At 46.7% G+C, this 13,704-nt stretch overlaps 1 protein-coding gene across 1 annotated transcript in view; it reads right to left on the bottom strand.

Moving 5' to 3' along the window:
- LRFN2 (leucine rich repeat and fibronectin type III domain containing 2) overlaps window positions 1-13,704 on the bottom strand; it is a 183,194-nt gene that overhangs the window by 24,902 nt on the left and 144,588 nt on the right. The gene's annotated exons all lie outside the window — the stretch shown is intronic.

Raw genomic sequence — 13,704 nt, 5'->3', positions numbered from 1 at the left:
CTTCTTTCCAGCTCCCTCCTTCCTCCCGGCCCCCTGAGGGAAAGGAGAGCTGAGTACCAGGCAAGCCAACCTGGGTCTTTTTCAAGTCTCCCTGTTTCTACTCAGAACTTCTTCCAGGCAACAATCAAAGCTGGCTTTGGGGGAGGAGAGCAAAGCAGCCTTGGGAAGCAGCCCTTGGCACGGCTCACCACAGTGGCATTTTGACAGGCGGTAAGAATTTCTCTCTGGTGTTCAGTGCCGCTGCTGCTGCCACCATTCTCAACTTCCAGGATCCTATCTCGGCAGCCTCCCTACCTGTCCACACACGCCCTAGGAGATGGGACGCCAATCACCCGTTCCCTGAAGACAACCATCTCACAACCCCACAACTGCCCGCATCCATCGCCATGGCCAGGCACCAGCCAAAGATGCACTTAAGAGTCCACTAGAGGATGTGATTTATTATCAGAAACACTGCGGCACATGCCTAATGAGTGACTTAAACAAGAACATAAATAATTACTCCCTATCAGAGTAAGAGGACGTGGGCAGAGTGGGACGAGAGGAGGATGCAAACTGAGGAGCTGGGACCCGTGATGGAGAGACTTGCCCTCTGCTCTGGAGAGGGAAATCAGAAACTCTCTCCCCTGGAGGCTGTGGGCTGGCCTTCAGCATGGTTTTCTGGACAAGGCAAATGCAGGTCCAACAATTCCAATCAGAAAAAACCGTCACAAAGTGCTGCTTGGTTTCCTGAGGATTTCCTGCTTACCAAGCACCTCCATACCCCGATCTCCTTCTGCCCGCATTACAAGCCCGCAGGGGAGAGATGGAAGGGGTCTGTGAAGGTTTGAAGCTGTATATACCCCAGAAAAGATCATGTTCTTAGATCTAATCTATTCCCGTGGGTGTGGACCCATTGTGAGTGGGATCTTAAGTGGGGATGTGACCCACCTCATTCAGGGTGGGTCTTAGTCCTCTTACTGGAGTCCTTTATAAGAGGATAAAAGACGGAAAGAAGACCCAGAGAAAAGTCAGAGAAGCTGAGAGAGGACACAGAAAACAGAGAAACCACAGAAACAGAGAGGAAGCCACTGAAGCAGGAAGCTGGAAGCAAGAGAACCCAGGAGAGAAGGGAGAGACCAGCAGACATTGCCATGTGCCTGGTCCCGTGATGGAGGAACTGAGGATCTCCAAGGTCCTTCTTCAGGGAGAAAGCAGCATCCTGTTGATGCCTTGATTTGGACATTTTCACAGCCTCAGAACTGTAAAATTGTATGTTAATGAATCCCCATTGTAAAAGCCAACCCATTTCTGGTATATTGCATCTTGTCAGCTATAGCAAACTGGAACAGGGCCCTTCTCCCCTTTTATAGATGTGGACATTGAAGAACATCTAAAGACCGTCTTTTAACTGGTCTCCCTGCTTCCACTCCTGCCCCCCTGCAGTATGCAGTATTCTCTACCCAGCAGCCAGAATCTTCTTTCCAAATCTCATCCATCATGCCACTCTCCTGCTTTCAACCCTCCACTGGCTCACATGTCATTCAGGATAAAATTTCAGGCTTCACCATGGCCTACAAGGCCCTACATGATCCTGGCCTTGCCCACTCCTCTAACCTCATTCACTGCCACTCTTTCCCTTTCCTCCTTCCTCGCTGCTTCTCCAACAAGACAAGCATGTTTCCACCCCAGGCCCTTTGCACATGCCACTTCCACCACCTTTCTCTCACTCCATTTAGGTCTGTGCTCCAAAGTCACTTCTTAAAGATGCCTTCTCTGACCACCCATATAAAAAAGGAAACCTCCAGTCTCTGTTCCATTACACTACTTCGTTTTTCTTCTGAGTACACATTTTTCACATCTTGTCTGTCTCTCCCATAAGAATGTAAGCTCCTTGAAGGCAACCCTAGGGTCTTAACCAGAGCCTGCCCCAAAGCAGATATCTGTTGATTGAATAGATATTTGAGTGAGTAAGTGAACACCAGAAATCCATTTATAGTTTGCCTATAGATCATCAAGTTCCAAATCCAGAGCTTTCCCCACCACAGGTCACTCCTCTGCTTAGAGCTCAGTCCTGAAACCACCCTGCCAACAGGAGAGAGCCCACAGTCTGGACAGAGCAGTGGCTACAAGCTCCAGCTCCACCATCTCCAAGCTGTAGGACTTTGATGGTTATTTCAGTTTCCTTTGGCTCAGATCCTCATCTGTAAATGACTATAAGGGATCACACCTTATAGGATTAGTGTGAGTACCAAATAAAAGGACACACAAAACGTCTTTCGAACAGAACCTAGAATGTAGTAATAGCTCAGTGAACATAGCTATTCTGTGTGACATTGAAGGCCACCAGCAAGCTGCCCTCTTCCCACCTTTCTGAACAAAATTCCTATTATTCTCCTAGACCAGGAGCTCTCAAAGTGTGGTTCCAGACCAGCAGGAGCTCCACTGGGAGCACTTGTTAGAAGTACAAATTCTCAGACACCAGTTCCAGATCTACTGAATCAGAAACCCGAGGGGGAGGGGCATGCATGTGTGTGCTAATAAGCCTTCCAGGTGGTTCTGATGAATGCTCAACTTTGAGAACCATCGCCCTCAAACTAGCCTTGGCTTTAGGTAAGCCAGGTGTGGTAGACTGAATTACTGGTCCTGTTTCTTTACTCCCATGACCTAAAGTAATATGTCCACAGCCTTGTGGTGGCCTATGGTGGGTGGAGTGTATTCTCCACCTCTTGACTTTGGACTTGGTCATGTAACTTGCTTTGGTCAATGCAATTTAGCAGAGGCTTGGCACTCTGCTGCACTTCTTCCATCACCATGAGAAGCACATGCCCTGGAGAGCCACTGCCCTCGACCTTGTCTTCAGAATAAGACACACAGAGAAGACCCAAACCAGACCTGGAGCCTGGAGCCAAGCAAAGCACAGCTGAGACCAGGGGAACTCCAACCAGGCTACAGTCATGAGTAAACAAGTAAATGTAGGTGGTTGTAAGCCACCTAGATTTTGAGGTTGTTTTTATGCAGTATTGATGTGGCAAAAGCTAACACGCCAGGGGCCCTCACAGGTCTTTAACCAGGCCTGCTCAGTCCTGCCGCTGCCTCTCTATTGCTTCCACCTGAAACAGCTACTCCCTCTCGTCTTTCTTCCAAATCCCATCTGTACCCCAAAACACAGTTTACACTCCACCTGCTCCCCAGAATGCACCCCTCCAGGCCCAGGCATGTGAACTCACCTTAATTAACTCATGAAAAGTTCAAGCGGATAAAGTTCAGCAAGCAATTCATTTACATTTTAACCTTTTCTGTTGGTTAATTACTAATTGAAAAGCTCCTTAGTACCACCACTAAGTACCTAGTGAGAAGGTGAAATATTTACTAGATCTCTTTGATGTTTACTTTTCTGCCACTTGCCTTCTTTACTATGCAATATAAATGAATTCCCATGTCTGGCTCCGTATTCCTACAACTACAGAGTAAGTCCAGAGCCAATCTTTGGAGTCCACCCCAGCTCCAAACTGCTCTCCTCTGTTAATAGTTAATGAGCTGGTTGCAGTCTCTGAGGCTTGTTCTCACCCTGGGCTGGCACATTGCTTCCCGTGGTTTTATGAGAGTCTGTCCACTCACCTGATCTCTGAGATTCCGATGATGATGGGCATCCCAGAACCTTCTGTCATCCACAGGGTGCCCACTCCCACCTGTCAGACACCCACATGCCCGATCATAGGCTTATTCGGCAAGAACTAAGACATCCGTCTTTGCTCCTCTCTGTGTCCCAGTGTCTCCAGCAATGAGAAAAGAGCACTCACAGAGAGGCAGAAAAGCAGCCCACATCGCCTTCCTTCCCAGGCTGGCTTCAGCTACAAACTGGCGACTGGGTTCTGGGATTCTGTGAGCAGGAGCCAAAAAATAACCATGACAATGATGCCTTTCTCCATACAGCTTGGTGATGGCTGTACTCCTCCCCAACAACCTCTTTTCTCCAAACATCCACAAAATTAACAGGGGGTGGTCCTCTGATTCCCTCTTATTAGAAGGGAAAAAGTAAAAAGCTACATTTCAGAAGAGTGGCAGGCTGGATGTACTCTGTAATCCCTTTACTCCTGCTAATTGCTGCATAAAAACAACCTCTTCCCAGCAGAACCCTGATTTTATTTGGGGAGGAAATATGCCTGGATAAAGGACTACCTTTCGCGCCTCCATTGCAGATTGGAGGAAGAACAATGAGATATAAGCAGAAGTCATTGGGTGAGACTTCTGGAAGGTTCTTAAAGGGGCTGAATCATCTGAGAGGTTGGTTCCTGTCTTGGTTTGGGTTCCCCCAAAGTAGACCCTGAGGTGGGCTCAGGGAGCCCTGGAAGGTAAATGGGGAAGGAAGCCAATATAGAGGGTCTTACTAAGCAGGTTAACACTGGGCAACAGGTGCTCAGCCCTACTGGGAACCTCTGGGAGATCATGGAGGGCATGCCTCAGAGTTGTCCTTCTTCCCCCAAGGGTGAGGGAGCTGGGTGGGTGGAGAGTCCCTGCCAGCTAGGAACAGCGAGCTCACACAGTGAGCACAACTGGCATCCAGAAGAAGCCTCAGTCCCTGATACCCGTGGGGCCCCCACACCAGCCCCTGCCTCCCTCTCTCTGGAATTCTTTTACATGGCAGAAACAAACCCCAGATTTAGTTAAGTCAATGCAGTCAGATCTCTGCTACTAGAAGCACTTTACACTTCACAAAGATGCTTTCCTTTCACACCTTCATCGTCTTCCAATCTCACAACATCCTTGTGAGGTAGGCAGGGTGGTTATTATTTCCATTCTGCAGATGAGAAACCTGAGGTTCAGAGGAGGAAAGAGAGGGGCCTGGAAAGATCAAGACCCCAAGTCCGGAGCCCTTGGTCCTGTCCTCCTTGTATTAACCACTCAAACTAGGTAAGAAAAATGACTCCAGCAACCAAAATGCACATGGTACTTTTGTTTCCAAAATGTTTTCATGCACTTGGTATCTTTAGAGATAACCTCATACAGAAGGGCTTTTCATTCCAATGTTACAGATGAGGCAAAGTCGCAGAGAGGTGAAATGACTCGCTGAAGGCCACACAGCTGGTGGCTGGTGGAGCTGGGACTGGGACCCAGGTCTCCCTGGCTTCTTTCCCCATCCAAAGTTCGGAGACCAAACCCACAGCCATGGGATTTACTGCAATCCTTTCCTCTGTAAACCTTCTTCGGTATTTTCCTGATGTGAAATAAACAATACCCCACCCTCCACATCTAACGAAAAACCCACAAAATTAACAGTGGGTTGGTTCTCTGATTCCCTCTTATTAAAAGGGAAAAAGGAAAGAGCTACATTTCAGAAGAGTGGCAGGCTGGATGTACTCTGTAATCCTTTATGCCTACTAATTATTTCTATCTTCAGAGATGTCTCCAGCCAGAGATTTTTGAGGGTGAAGAGGGAATGACATGTTGAGAAACTAGTCACCTCTGAGCAGATGCCCTGAAGAATTCTGAATCTGAATGGTGCCACCTCTTTGTGCAGTGCTAGAGGGGCAGGATAAAAAGGTGGTGATTTGATTTGAGACACTCTTGGAAGACAACCCTGAAAACTGTCTCCCCTCTGTAAAGCCTGCTGTGGGTTTTGAAATTCCATCATTAGAGATTCACTTCTTTGGGGTCTTCAGAGCTCTCAACTGAACTGCAAATATTTCTATAATGAGTTACATCTCACATCTTGATCTCTTAACACCTCATCAAGCTCATTTTCCAGGTTCACAGTTCTCTTGGATCAAGGTTCCTGAAGCATGGAGCCCCAAGAGACAGCCTGGGAACAGGGCCATGAGGAGGGGGCTGAGAAAGGAGAGCAGGCTGGCTCCTAACAACAGTAACTGCTTACATGTAGCTGGTACTTCATAGTTTCCCAAGAAGGATGCTCTTTCACATACACAATCCCATTCAGTCCTCACCAGAATCCTACGAAATACACAGCAAGGAATCTCTATTCCCATTTTATGGATGAGAGCATGGAGATTGAGATCAGGGAAGTGATTTGCCCATGGCCCCATGACTTGGAAATGGTGGCGCTGGGGCACAAATCCAGATTATGGGAGAATCTGCAAGCTGCCACCTCCATCTTCCCTGTATCGCTGGGAAAACATTGTGCCTAGCTAAAATTAAAACTCTGTTTCCTAGCCTTTTTCACAGGCAGGCATGGCCAATGAAATGTAAGCAGAAGTTATCAGGTGGGGCTTCTGAGAAAGTCCCCATTGCCCTTTTACCCTTCTGATTTTCATCCTTCCTGCTACATAAAAGGGAGATACGTTAGCTAGAGCTCCAGCAGCCATCTTGGACCATGAGGCAACCTTGAGTCCACAAACTGCGCTCAGGATGACAGAGAAGAAAAATAGGAGGAGCCAGTCCCTGATAGTCATGCTGCCTGGAAAATCAGACCTGAATGCTCTACCTCTTGAATTTTACATGAGAGAAATATAAACCCTTAAAAATTTTCTGTTCATCGTAATTGCTGTCCTGGACTTTTGTCTCAAGATTCACTTTTCTCTATAATACCTCCAGCAACTCTATCACTTTATAATGGCTGTCTGGTGAGGCATAAAACCTAGAAATCTTTATCTTGCCTATATTTTCTGCTAGCTGACTGCAGGTGGCTGTTTCTGGGTGGGAACCAAGGTTTTCACTGGCACCTTATTCCTCCTTTGCTCCAACATTGCTGGAACTTAGAAATGTGGAGGCAGCAACTAAGCTGAATGAGAAAGTTCCAGCAAGGTCCCAGCTGGTTACACTTGGTGCCCCCCACCCCAAGCCTCCAGCCTCAATGGAAACCCCTTGGGGCGTGAGTGAGATGTGCCCCTCAGCACGGGACATGGCTCGGTGGAAAGGGCACTAGACTCGGGAGACCACAGTTCTCATCTCTGCTTGTGTAAGCTTGAGAAATCTACCTACTTCATTTGAAACTTGGTCTCACCATCTGTAAAATGGGCATAATATTACCTATCCTATCCATTCCCACCTGTGGATTTTAGATTTCAGTGATCAAGATGCCCAAAAGAAATTTAAAACAAATATATACAATCCAAGACAGTCTGATGCTGATTTTGGCTCTGACCAGTGAGTTGCCTTTCCTCTCCCTTCACCCCAATTTTCCTTTTGTTCCTCTGCCTGTGGGGGATCAACCCACCCCTTCATTAGAAGCTGCAATGTCTGGGGAAGTAGCTGAACCTGAGGACTGCCCTCCTGCACCTGCCCTGTCCCCACCAGCCTCTCCTCTGAACCCCATGAAGCTGTGAGTCATTCGTCAGTTTTCCTCTACCCTCTGGAGGCAATGGCTGCATTTTCATGGCAGGGGAAGGGGCTGCAGATCTCCACTGGGTTTTTGATTGTAAAAGGCAGATGGGGTGGAAATTGGCTGAATCTGCCCTTTTGTCCTTTCCCCAGGTGGGAGACAGAGTAGCAGCAGAAGAGGCCTTCCCACCCCAACCCTGCAAAACTCAGTGGAGTGGCGTAGCCTCCCCAGGGTAGGAGGTAGGTATGACGGTCATGAAAGAATATGGCACAAGGACAGATTCTGCAGACAGAACAGAGTGGGGATTTAGTGCTACTATCCTCCCCCACCCTCAGGGTCTCTCTCCTCATAACCCCTCCTCTCCCTACTTAGAGACGATGGCACTGTAATATGCCACACGAAGACAAGGCTGCATCCGTCTACTCCACACTGTGCTTTAGAAGCTTGCTTGCTGTTCCCCTGGCCCTCCTGGGGACTTTTCCAACATCACGCCTGGTGGCAGATGTTCCTGACGGCTCATGGAGACATGTTTGTGAAAGTCACATGGACTGATAATGACATGCAGGGCACTTACCTTCTCATGTCACACCAGGGATGAGGCTGGGCTGGACTGGATTGCTGCCCCCTCCAGGGGAGGGGAAGAGGGAAAGAGGGGCAGGGGGGGCCCCCCTTTCTTCTGACTTCCCTCTCCCCATCCTTCCCCATGCTTACTCCTCTCCCCTTCGATTCTGTCTCCATGGATGCCAGCCCCTTCCTGAAAGGGCAGGCCCTGGGTTGAGAGATGTGAGAGTCAGCCTGTCCAGCTTGTGCCGGGCCCCACTTGTGGACTGTCTGTATCCAGAGTGCCCAGGGCCTGCCTGCAGAGCATAACCATGTGCACTCAGGCCTGGCAAATGACTCGGGAGGTCAGCCAGAATCATTAGATAATTAGGGAGCTAATTGTCTGATAAAAGAGCAGCCAATTTGGATCCTGAGTTACCCATGATTTGGGATTACCCATGTCTCTGCACCCCTCTTTCTGGTATGGAGACTAGAAACATCTTTTCAGACAGGGCTCACAGCTTCCCTGGGCTTCTGTGGGACCCAGGGGTGGGTCGATGGTCATCTGGCAGTGACCTGTGTCCAGGTCTGGTGGGATTCTCTGAGCTTCTGCCCCAGTCCCTGCCTCTGACTTCAGGCCCTGGGGTTCAGACTCCTATAAGACAGGGCACCCTAACCCTGGGAGGCAAGATGCCATAGCGGCCTCAGTTCATAAAAGCAGGTGGGTTTAACAACAATGGTAGCCATAGTGACTTAACTGTGGGAATATGAAAGTCTTAAAAGTGTATCCCTGGACTTTCAGGGAAGGGACCATTAAGCCAGAAGTTTCCAGTCCTATCTGAAGTCAGGCTGCCCCTCGGTACCCCTGACATGGAGTCAGCCAGGCTCTGCTTGAACCCTTCTGGTACGGGCAGCTCACTACTCTGTAACAGCTTTTACTCATTCTGCTGTTGGGCAACTCGGATGCTCATTTCCATTCTGTTCAGTGCACCAAATGTTGACTGACTAGCTCTTGTGGGCCAGGACTCGCTAGGGGCTGGGGTACAGAAACAAGTACACATGAATAGCACATGCCAGAGAGGGAGAGAGATACAAAGCCAAATCATATCACTACCAGATGGTAAGAGCAGTGAGGAGGTATGTAAAGCTGCTGCAGTTGCAAATTTTTTCTCACGATGTCTATCACTTTGTGGTTTGTGTGCACGTGTGTGTATTTCCCCTCTTCCATGTACAAATTCTCCAAAAATTTTCAGAGAACACCTTATCTAAGTCCTCTAACCTTCAAAGTAACCTTCATCCATCTTGCATGAGCTTCCAGAGTCCCGTTCTCATCAACTTGCCTCTGGGTGCCTTGTACTCTTAAGAATGTGCCATCCTGGATTAAATACATTACTGCTCTGCTCTGACCAACTCTGAAACTCAGTAGAATCATAACTTCCCAAGATCTGAGCACCATAAATTTGTTAACACAACCAAAGATTGTGAGTCCTTTAGCAGCTCCATCACTGTGAGGCCATGTTGTCCGTGAGATCAACTAAAACTCTGAGCCTATGCCTCATAAAATTCCAGCTAAGCCAGGTTTTCCTCATCTTGAACTTGCGCAAATATTCTATTAAAATCCATTATGGTGGTTACACTGCAGGGTACTATTTTATCAATATCATTTAACATTTTGCTCTGTCATTGATTATATTGGTGAGTGTTCCTAGTTTTGAGGATATGCCAACTGGCCAAGCATGTCTTCTGTGTCTTTATCTATGTCAATAAGAAAACATATTGAGCAGTGTAGAAATGGGGGCAGATACTGAGGAACAAGCCAGCAGCTTTCTTGCATGTTCACATCAATTTATTAATCAGTCTGGTTATTCAACTAGTTACAAGTCCACTTCACCAGTTCACATTTCTCCACTTTATCCTCAAAGACAGTATGAGAATTTGTCAAACATCCTATGAAATTCCTATGCACTCTGTATGTGGCAGTGACTCACAGCCAGTGGAGACTCCGAGGATAATTTTCAACTGCACTTGTCACCCCAGAGATTCTGGTCCACTCCTACAGTGATGCGTGGGGACAGGGCTATGATGGAAAATCACTGTGTGATTGAGCTGTGTCCCCAAAAAGACATTTTCAAGTCCTACCCCCAGACCTGTGGATATGGATGTATTTGGATATACAGTCTGTGAAACCGATATAAGTTAAAATGATATCAAACTGGGTTAGGTAGACCCTAATTCGATATCACTGGTGTCCTTATAAGAAGGGGACAGAGAGACGGGGGAAATGCCATGTGAAGATGGAGACGAGAAGAAAGGCCATGTGGAAGTGGAGGCAGAGATGCAGCCACAAGACACGGAACGCCAAGGATTGAGGCAAACTCCAGAAGGTAGAAGAGGCAAGGAAGGCTTCTCCTCTGCCGGCTTGGCTTCCGATGCAGCAGAGCCTTGCCAACACCTTGACTTTGGACTTCCAGGATCCAGAACTGTGAGACAGTACATTTCTGTTGTTTTAAACCACCAGTTTGTGGCACTTTCTTACAATGGCAGCGCCAGCAAATTAAGACAGGAGCGACATCACTGACGAGTGTTGCCCTTGACGAGGAGGCAGAAAAAAGATTGAGCATTACTGGTCCATGGTGTCTCCCGAAGATAAAGCTCAATAATTTGATAGGATTTCCCCCCTAGTGAACCCATGCTGGGTCCTGGCAATCAGCACTCACTTCCATGGGCTTGCAGCCATCTACTGAGAAATCCTTTCTAGAATTTTGTAGGGACTCCATGCCCAGCCTAGTCCCCTATGTTTTACAGGATTTATTCTTTGGAAAGCAGAACATCTGCCCTTTTCCAGTCTTGGGCTCCTCTTTTATTTTGGTCCAGGCTGGTCTCAGTTTATTGCCACAGGCTTGGAATTCTCATGTAACATCTTTCAGCCCTGCGATAAGACCCTTTGGGGCTGGGGTCCCTAACTCATGTCAGCAGTGCGATGCACTTTGTCCCTCCCAAGCTGAGGCTCCTGGCAAACACACAGAATGCCGGGATTCAAATTTTGGCTCTGCTACTCACCCTCTGTGTAACCTTGGATATGTTTCTTACATGAAAAGTGGAATGACAATAGTCTTCCTCCCGGGAATTTTTGAGAACCAACCGAGTTAGAACAGCTAAAGCCCTTAGCAGAGTGCCCGCCCTTGTTGCAGATCTGTACTATTACTGCTGCTATCATTGTTGTTCTCCTGGCTGGGGAAGATGGAGGTGAAATGCAAATTGCCAGGCTTTGCCTGCTGGCTCTTGTCTACTCTCATGGCAACCTTTTCCAACTGGCAAACCTTCGTCATTTTTTCTTCTTGCTATGCACATGGATTAAAACGACCTTTCTGGCTGCCTTTAGCACTACCTGTAGTTTGTCCACCTCTTTCACATTCATCTTTGGAGACAGGACTTTGCTCCCTTGATTTGTTCACGTACTGTTAAAATCTGAGTGCGCCAGAGAGCCACTGTGCTGCCTGCTGGCTTCTTCTCTTTCTTGTGGGGACAATTCGTTTTCTAAAACTCCACTTTTCATTTCTTAGTTTCTTATTTCTTTTAAGCAATATTCCCTTCTAGGACATCGGGCAACACGGCCAGTGGTTGAGTCTGGGCCCAGAAGCCAGAAGACCTGGGTTCAGTCCCAGCCCTGCCTCTTTCTGGAGGCATGAACTTGGGAGAGGTTTTTTGTTTGTTTTTTTCATTTTTTAGCCTCAGTTTTATACCTCTTGGTATGTTCAGGAGGATTAAATGAGACACTGCCTGCAAAGCTCAGCATTGAGCACGCGGTAGCTTCTCAACACTGGCTAGCGACTGCTGCTACTGTCACCTGGGTACATCCTCACACTTGCTTTTTTCTCTAAAGTTGTGAAAACTTGTCTTCTTAAAGATTGAGCAGCATGTCTGACCTTCCTTTCCATTTCCTTCCCCCGATGACAGACAACATAATGGCCTTACTTTATACCACCATTGTTCTCACTACCACTTCTAATTTGCATTTCTTGAGCACTTATTACGTGTCTACACTATTTGGAAAAGCTTTCCATGCTTTATCTCTTCTAATCCTCATGAACATTTTAGAGGAAGCCACTGCGTCACCTGCAATTTTGTAATTCCAAGGTTTCCGATGCTTTCATTTTATTTATACTCTATAAACTTAGTCTCCATGTTCTTAACCACCAAATAAAAGCAATTAAATTCCCATCTTGAGTGACTGCAGGAGCACAGCCCTGTCCCATCTCCTGCCCACCCTCCCCCACTCCCCCCAGTATTTCTGAGACCCCCCCCCCAGGGAGGGGCAGCCCTTTGGCAACCTCACTGTGCTGCCCCCCTGGGTGCCTGACATCCTCCCTACCTTCTCAAAAACTGCATTTGCCTTCACTCTCTGCCCATGCAAGCCTCGGAGCCAGTAGCTTTTCGCCTTTACACTTTTTATCAAAGTCAAGACTACATAATAAATTCACAAGTGAAGAAATATACTTATTTTCAAAAGGTCAACTATTTTGAAAAGTTATCAAAGAAATGCAAATTAAAGTAAGTTCCATTTTTCACCTATCGAATTGGATGAAAATAATATAGTCAATATTGCCAAAAGTGTGATCAAAATGGGCCCTGTTCCCTCCCGCTGATGAGAGGGTAAATAAATATTTATACGTAGTATATAAAGATTATAGTTTATTTGTTAAATCAGTAATTCAACACCTAGGAAAATATGATTAGAAAATTATTAAAGTTGCACAAATACATGTATGTACAAAATTATCCAGCACTGCATTATTTTGAATATTGAAAAATGGTAAACAACCTAGATGTTCAACAATAGAGAACTGCTTAAATAAATTACGGTACAGTCAAATGAAAAATATTGAATACCATGGGAACTAAGCAAACTATAATGCTGAGTGGAAAGAAATAAGGTCCCAAAGTATACACTATAGTGACCATAAATATCATTTTGATTTGAAATAAAAATGAAAGGCACTTTCAAATTGCCTCTGGTTAACTTTGGATGGTGGGGTTGCATGTAATATTTATTTTCTTCTTTACAATTTTCTCTACTTCCCTTTTTTTCTTTACAGAGACCATTTATTACTTTTATAATTAGAAAGGTATGTATAAATGTATATGTTTAATTATATATGTATATGAATATATGCATGTGCATACATGTACACATATGTATTTATGTATTAGTTAAGTTCCAGGGCTGCTTTCTCTCCATCCTGAGAAACGTAACTGCTGTCCATTCCAGCCAAGCAGATGGCAGGTAAGGGAAGCTCCAGCTGCACTTGGTGGCCCTGGGTGGCCCACAGCCACCACAGCAGTTTCCACCATGCACCCCCGCCCCAGTCACATTGACTCCATTCATGCATGAATGACTTCCTTCTGTGAGCCTCCCCCCCGCCCCGCCCCACCTCCTAGCCCCAAAGCTCCTCATCTGAGAAAGTCAGAACTGATAGAGACCTCCACGATGGATCCCAGGGTTCTTTTCTTTTTTTTACTTTATTTTTTTTTCAATTTTATTGAGATATAGGATCTGGGAGTTCTTGAGCTCTTTTGCACCATGAACCCTTTGGCTATATGATGAAATCTACGGCATCCCTTCTTAGAACAATGGTTTTGAATGCATAAGATAAAACACATAGGATTTCAAAGGGATCTCTGCATTCATCGAGGGGTAAGATTCGGGGCCATGTCTGTCCTCTTTAATACAAATGGAGACTGGAAAGAGGAGGGGCCTCCTTTGCAGGCAGCCCTCCGGCTCCCTTGGCCTCTGTCACTCTGTGAGCTGCTTCCTCCCTCCGAACCAATTAGGGATTCCACTGCTGCTCTCCAGTCTTAACCCCTCCCCATCAGGCCTAGGAAAGGACCCCTTGATCCTCACAGCA

This window comes from Choloepus didactylus, chromosome 7 (genome assembly GCF_015220235.1).
Source record: "Choloepus didactylus isolate mChoDid1 chromosome 7, mChoDid1.pri, whole genome shotgun sequence".
NCBI classification, from domain to species: domain Eukaryota; kingdom Metazoa; phylum Chordata; class Mammalia; order Pilosa; family Megalonychidae; genus Choloepus; species Choloepus didactylus.
The sequence above is the reverse complement of the archived record's forward strand: the minus strand, read 5'-3'. Positions and strand labels throughout refer to the sequence as shown.